Raw genomic sequence first — 7,891 nt, 5'->3', positions numbered from 1 at the left:
TTTTTGCATATCTTAATCCTGTGCAGTTAGCACAACATCCCCTTGTCGTCCCCTTTCTTAATTTGATCTGTTTGTTCGTCTTAAGTGTGTATTGGTCTTATTACTTCTTATTTTATTTTCTGCCCCGAATCACTGCCTTCTTTCTCTCTTCTAACACACATGACTGAATGACATTTGCTGAAGCAAGACAGTATTCATGACCATACACGGTTGGGTTTTTTTTCTTAGACACACATACACTAAAGCAACTGGTTTCCACTTGCTGTGTTTAAGCTAGATATGCAATGTTTATGAGACACTGGAGGCCAACTTTGCTTTAAAAAGCCTAATTCCTTAGTTGGAATGAAAACTGGAGTTTTTTTCAGACATTCACCTTTCCACATCATCTGTTTCTGGAATAAAGCTGTTTAAAGGGAGAGGGCTAGTTATACAGCATTGCTTTAGTCCATAAAGTTTCTTGTTTGGGTAAAGAAACCCTTTTTGCACCTGAAAAGCATTTATGAAACTTACATATCCCATGCCTAGGAATTAGCAGGCAACTTGCATATAAGGTCAGCATTCCAAGAAGTCATCTGTGCTATACTGATAAGTGTAATGCAATAATATATTTTGCCTCCTCAGCATTTCTGCCTACATTACCCGAGCAAATCTTTTTCATGCAAAATTATAGATTAGTTAGCTCTTCTTTATACTAGGAATAACATCAGTTTTCGTGCTCTAATAACTAAATGGCAGAAAAATTATAGAAATATATAGAAATATGGCAATGCTATATAGAAAATACAAATGGTTCTCTTTTCTGTTTCAACCAGCATCTGCTGTAATACAGAAAACCGTAATGAAAGACTCAGGAAGTTCTGTAAAGTTCCCTTTCCAGATGTCCCCATCAGGACTCAGGAAGAAGCCCAGCCTTATTTAAGTTCGTCTTGTAAAAGTATTGAGTCCTGGTTAAAACTCTTCACCCTAAAAATGCAGAGAAAAACATTAATGTTTTACTATTTCTTAACCTTTTGACTACCAGAATTTAGTGGAGAAAAGGGTATGAAGCAATTGATCTTTCATCACAAATGATATCTGATATCATATTAGGAGTTCACTGTCGCTCTTTTCAGATATGTCAGTCAGTCCTAATTAACTACTTAAGTGCAGCAACTATGACAGCTTGTTCTCAAGAACTATAATCCCTCCTGTACCATTAGTAATGGATGTCTATAAGTGGGGATTTATTTTCTTTCCTGTTTTTCTATTGGTATTTGATTTATAGCATATAATTTCTCAAACTGTGTCTAAAATACTTGTAAAGCCTTTGTAAACATGCTTTTATTGAATTCCATGGGAGATAAGTGCAGCAACTATGACAGCTTGTTCTCAAGAACTATAATCCCTCCTGTACCATTAGTAATGGATGTCTATAAGTGGGGATTTATTTTCTTTCCTGTTTTTCTATTGGTATTTGATTTATAGCATATAATTTCTCAAACTGTGTCTAAAATACTTGTAAAGCCTTTGTAAACATGCTTTTATTGAATTCCATGGGAGAGCAGAGATTAAGATTCACTTCACATTAGTAAGGAAAACAAAACAAAAAGAAGGATTTTCCTGAAGGAAATGAAGAATTTACATGAAGGCAGTTCATGCCATGTGACTTCCAGCAGGAAAGTTTCATGAGAGAGAGCTACTAATTCCATCAGTAAAACAGTTGTAGATGTGCTGCAAAATGCTTTCATTGAATCCATATGTCTGTTCATAGATGAGTAAAACTATGAAGTAAATGGGAAAAAAAAAGTAAATGAAAAAACATAGAAATAAACCATAGGTTTTAGTCCCCACTGGCGTCAGGAAGTATCACCCCTCCCAGGGCCATGTAGCATATTCTGTGTTTCAAAAGCAGCTGTGTCATTTTTCATGCTGTTCCTGAAAATATGAGGGGGTAATGAAGAAAAAAAAAAAAGTCATTGCATATCAGTTCTAGCCAACAGCTGGTCACCCATTTTGCTCAGACATAAGGCTGTCCCTGGGGACACCAGCCGTCGGCTTCTACTCTTTGCCACCACTCTCATTCAGTCTGTTCATTTACTAAAGCTTGTGTTTTGCTCTTGGCAAAGGCTTTCAACCGTGTTTACACAAAATTCTAAACATCTCACTAAGTCCTAGCTTTGAATTCCATTAGCCTAGTTGCTAGGAGTAAATTGAAAGTTTGTCATGGTGGATGTAAATTTCTATATTAATGTCTACAAAACTTATCCCTTCTTGCTGCTTGTTTAGAAACTTTAAAAAATAGACTTTCAAAAAAAAGGTTTAGAGGCATTATGGTTAGAAAAATAACCTTACCTGCATAAATCAGCAGAATGCTGACATATGTCTGCAGGCAACACAACTTTCCCTAGATGTATACACGATCACTTGCTTCTTTCTCCTCAAGAGCTGGACATGAAGGATGGCAGGGGACCTCACCAGGGGCTGGACCTGAGTGGGGTACAGCTGCCATTTATCAGCCACATGACCCGGTAGTTTTTGTTGTTGGCTTTGAAGTAGTGGGTAGGTTGTTGGATTTCTATCCTAAATTCGATGGGTATTGCATAGTGTTTAAGGTAATAGTTTGATTTCTTTAATGTGAAATGTAACTAGGAAAGCTGTAAAGCTAAACCTTAACCTTAGGGCTATGTTCTTTGACTGGTAGATATCAGGAGTAAAGCCAGATTTGGTATCTGTGCTTTTCTGAAGAATGTATAATGATTATCCACTGGCTAGCCAGCCTACAGAAGTGGGTGTTTGCAGATAGTTTTCAGGAATTCAGTGTATTTCTGCATCTTGCATGCATAAAAATTGAAAATGCCTTGCCATAATGGCTTAACCATCTTTTAATAAAATACTAACATCACCAGGTATGATAAACTGCTTGCCATGAGTTCTCTAGCAGCAGACTCAGCCATGGCTTGAGGCATTTCCCAAGTTGTCAAGTGATCAATCTGTCACAGCACCAATATTTTCCTCTTTAAGACAGGTTTTTCATCACATTGGAAACGACAGAGTTGCTGAGCTAATCCAAGACAGTTTAGAGTGATGTGTATTAATTCAAGACCATACCTAAGTGATATCCATTCCTTCAAAATTCCATTACAGCTGCGTAACACATGCTTAGCTACTTATTTCATTAAAATCTGGTTTTTATATGTCAGTTGTACCAATCCTTCCAGAAATGTCCAATGAATCTTTATTAGTTACTTAACTTCACATGTTCTGGGTAATCATTACTTCTTTTTTACCCATTTCCTTCTGAACAGCAATTTAATACTCTGAAAGAAGTGAGTAATGTGAAAGAATATTACTGTCGTATGTATGATAAATGAAAAGCATCTATTTTCCTTGAAAAGATGCAGCAGTTGTAGTACTCTAAGAGTCTTAATCCTTTCTGTGTGAGTTCCTATACAGGAGGTTAGACTTTACTTGGAATCACAGTAATTGGCCTTAAATTTTTAGAGCTGCCAAATTAATACAAGAGTGCTTTCAGAAATCTTTCTTAGGCATGAATTATTTGTCAGGTAAGGTCAAATGCAGCCAAGGAGAATGGACTGAGGTCCACATCTCTGGGTTACATCAGTGTTATTGCAGCAATAACCTGGAGTCTAACTGGACCAAAAACTTTAAGGTCATGAAAGAATTGGAAGGCTTGGGACCTCTCTACAGGGAAAACTCAGCAGGAGTGAGAACCAAAACTGGAGAGCTAAGGCAGAAAGAAGGATCAGAGGCTAACCAAGGGGAGCAGATATTGACTGTAGACAAAGGACTAAAGAAGAATGGGGGTAAGGGGAAATGGTTTCCAGAAAGAGGGGGAGCAAGCCATTTCAGAATTCAGTATTTATTAGTAATGCATTCTTCTGAACCATTTACTGGCAATATTTAATGCTTACATATATATGCATTAAGGATTCTTGCAGCAAAGATTAATCCTACCAGAGCTGTAGCAGCAGTACACCAAAGGCAAGACCTGGCACTTGCTGAGAACAGCAACAGAGCCTTCCCAAACCAGGCAGGCAAGTGTTGTTTCTAGTTGGCCAAATATCTCCTCAGCAGATCCAGAAGCTTCAGCAAAGTAGGAGGACAAACTTCTCAATGTTGAGGGAAATGCACTGCATAAAATTCCCAGATAATGCAGAAACTGTAGATAAAGAAATCGTTTAAAAGGTGTTCTGGCTGGTGGATGGAACTGTAGAAATAAAAATATGCATGACCTCCAAAGTCTCTTGGAATAAAATAAGTACTGATTAGCAACAGTCTGAATTAAAAAACTCAAAGTGTAGGAAACTTCCAGAATTGGCATTGTCCATGCAAATTAATTCAGCCTGCTTGTGTATGGCTGATGTCTTCATTCATGGTTTTACTCAGATATCTATGAACAGACCAGACGGATTCAATGAAAGCATTTTGCAGCACATCTACAACTGCTTTACTGATGGAATTAGTAGCTCTCTCTCATGAACTGCTGAAGTCACATGGCGTGAACTGCCTTCATGTAAATTCTTCATTTCCTTCAGGAAAATCCTTCTTTTTGTTTTGTTTTCCTGACTAATGTGAATCTTAATCAGATCTCTGCCCTCCCCTGGAATTCAGTTTCTTGTTTCCTGTTTGCAAAATTACATTCATTGATATCATAGAAACATAGAATGGTTTGTGTTGGAAGGAACCTTAAAGATCATCTAGTTCCAGCCCCCCTGCTATGGGCAGGGACATCTTCCACTAGACCAGGTTGCTTAGAGCCTCATCTGACTTGGCCTGGAACACTTCCAGGGGTGTGAAAGTGTCCACAGCTTCTCTGGGCAACCAGTTCCAATGTGTCACCTCCCTCACATTAAAGAATCTCTTCATAATATCTAAACCTACCCTATTTCAGTTTCTGGTAAAGAAAGTGATTAAAATCAGCTACTATTATCTAGAACCTTCTGAGCGTACGTGAGCTGCTATTTGCTTCACAAAATTTGTGCAAGCTTCAATGGGTAAAGCAAAAGGCATGCCCCCGGTATGAAGATCCCTGCTTTTCTAAAGTCAGTTCCACTCTTTAATGCATGAGAACACTGGGCTTTTAAAAGCCCATTAAAGGTTTAAATGTGAAAAATCTTACCTAATCTCATCCTCAGAAACAGATTAATCTTGTGGAAATAAAAATGTGTTTTGATCTGAGGCAGATATTCAGCATGGAAGATGTCAGCTTCAATGCTTTCACTTAGAAGGAATGAACAAAGCACTTACATAGAAATGGAGGGTCTACACTGATCTGTAAAGAGAAAATCATTTCTATGGAAGTGCATAATCCAGGGAGCAAGTTTAGAAGTAGAGCTTCAGTTCACCCTACATTATGCAGATGCTGAATAGCACAACTATGGTAGCTATCTGAATCTATTTACTATCACATCGTGGTACTGCAGAGCCTTAGTGTCAATTCAATGTTCTGTTATTGGCAGTGATAAAGTCATACGAGTTGTTCCTGAGAGTGAGAGGGAAACACAGATCCTGAAGGCTGCATTCAACAGGCTTAAGGTGAGTTTGATTATTTTCATCTTCTTTTTTCTGATCTTTGTTGAAGACTGTAGTGGGTTAACTGACTTGCCTTTCATTTGTCACTTCAAGCTATTTTATGATCTGGAAAGCAGCCTTTGCCCATTAAATTCCTATTTTCCAAATAAAATAGCATAGGAATTAGATTCATCGTGCCTGACAAGTTTAACAAGAAACACTTATTGCCTTAAAGTAATATAGGTGCCACCCTTGCAAATTTCCTTTTTTCGCTTTTCCACTTCTTGCTAGTGTATATAGTTGCATGCTTCATAATCTGCCTGATGGTGCTATATCTAAAACACTGAGTCAGTTCAAGTTGTGAACACGCACAGGAATATGAAAAAGGAAGTGGCTTCAGTTTCAGAATCTCTCTGGCAGAATAATTTTCTAGAGGCATTTGAGAGAATGCCTACAAGACTCACTAGCAAGCCAAGAGCTTTCTTCCCTCGCCTTTTCCTGTAGATACAAATGAAAAGCAATGGTGCCACTGTAGCAGTGCAGCACAGGAGCTCTCTGCAGCATGCTGATTTGCTGGCACAGCTAACGAAGGCAGAGGCAATCTTTCCACAGCAGTGTGGCCTACTACCTCAGAGGATGGGGAGTACCTGTAAGCTAGGTCTGTGTCCCTTGAGGCAACGTGGAAAGGAGTGCAGTTTTGGGTCACAGCAGAACACTAGTGGCACCGAAGTGTTTAGAGCATGTGCAAAACCTCTGAGGTGTTCTCTGTCTTTGAGTCCAGCAAGCTATTAGCCAGTCTGTGATGTATCTCTGTCTCCATTGTTGAAACCTCACGTAAATGATTGTGTTCTCACTAAGGAAAAAATGAAGGGGCATATAATTTCCTAGTCCAGTAGTTAACATCTGGGATACCAGTAAATCAAACCTCAGTCCACATACCAAATTAAACAAAACTAATATGTTAGAAGAGCTCTTACATACTCCTGTAAAGCATTCCATCATTCAGTTATGACAAAGGTTTCTTGCTACCATTTTTTTGAGAAAGAGGACAGAGCTACCTTAGGTACCTCAGCCCAAGAGAAGGCTTAGGGCTGTGAATGCCCCAGCAGTTAAGACATTGACACTTTACTAGCTCTAAGATTGAAAGGTGAGGCTGGCTGTCTTCAGCACATCTGTATTTCTTAATGCTGTGTTCGGCTGGTTCCCCCCTCAAGATGCTATCTTTTGTAAATCCCATTCTCAAGACATCCAACATGTGCATGTGTTGCATGAAAAATTTCAGTGTTCACCAGAGGTAGTGTTGCAATGCACTGAAGTTACTGCACTTCACACTGTAATGCCCAGCTCTCCTAAAGAATATTGTCTTATATTTGGTTCTGTGCTGCTTATTAAGAGCCTGACCCTCACCTATGAATGTTACTGTAACACCCCAAAAAGGATAACTGTTTTACTCCCAATTAGGGGAAAAAAATCGAACCATAAACCCAAGAAATACATGTGGAATCTGGTTTTTGCATTAATTTCTTCCCCCTGGATGCTGGAACATAAAGAAGGAGCACATGTGGTTTTTTCCTTTCTTCTCATATTGCAAACCCTGTGAAGCAAAAGGGTTACTCACCTTCCTGCAACTGTTTCTCATTACAGAGTTCCCTTAGGCTCCCAGAGATTCCTCCACCCAATTCCATCAAAGTGGGAGCAGGAGAAACTTGAATAAATAATTGCATGCTGTAACTCTGAAAGCAGGATAATAAAATTTTGGCAAACTGCATCAGAATCTGACTAGTTAATTAGAAAGTGATTGATTCTGGTGAGGAGCTAAGCTGAGGAGGTTGAAGGGAAGACTCAAAAAAGAGAGAGTAGTGACACCCCGTTTCATGAACACAGTCTAAGTTTGGCTGCATGTCAGGTCTTAGGGCTCTTCCATCTGCAGCTGCTTCACTGCCCATCTACATGGGGTCAGACAGAAAGAGACAACTGAGGGGCTAACAAGTAATGGATTTGTTTATATCTTTCCCCATCACCACCAAAAAGAAATCCAGTTATTCCCTCATGAAGACATGGATCAACAATGACATTCCTTAGAAGTGCCAAGTCCTTACAATACCAGCAAAAGTCAGTAGTGACTGCAAGTCATTAGCCCCTCTGAAGAATTATGTATTTAGAGTTGTGAAAAGTTTAAGTCTCCATGTCAAGTCTCCCCTGTCCTTCTCCTGCCCCCAGACTTCCAGAGCTGGAAGTTTAATGGACAGTGGAGTTATGCTCAGTTTTTTAAACATGAGTCTTTAAATACAATGCTGATTATGTGCTCAGGAGAAAACAGAAGACAGTACACCACAAAGAACCCCAATAGTGCAAAACAAGCTACAAATAAAGCCCAGAT

This window comes from Acanthisitta chloris, unplaced genomic scaffold, assembly GCF_000695815.1.
Source record: "Acanthisitta chloris isolate BGI_N310 unplaced genomic scaffold, ASM69581v1 scaffold17791, whole genome shotgun sequence".
Lineage (NCBI taxonomy): Eukaryota > Metazoa > Chordata > Aves > Passeriformes > Acanthisittidae > Acanthisitta > Acanthisitta chloris.
This window is presented reverse-complemented; position numbering follows the sequence as displayed.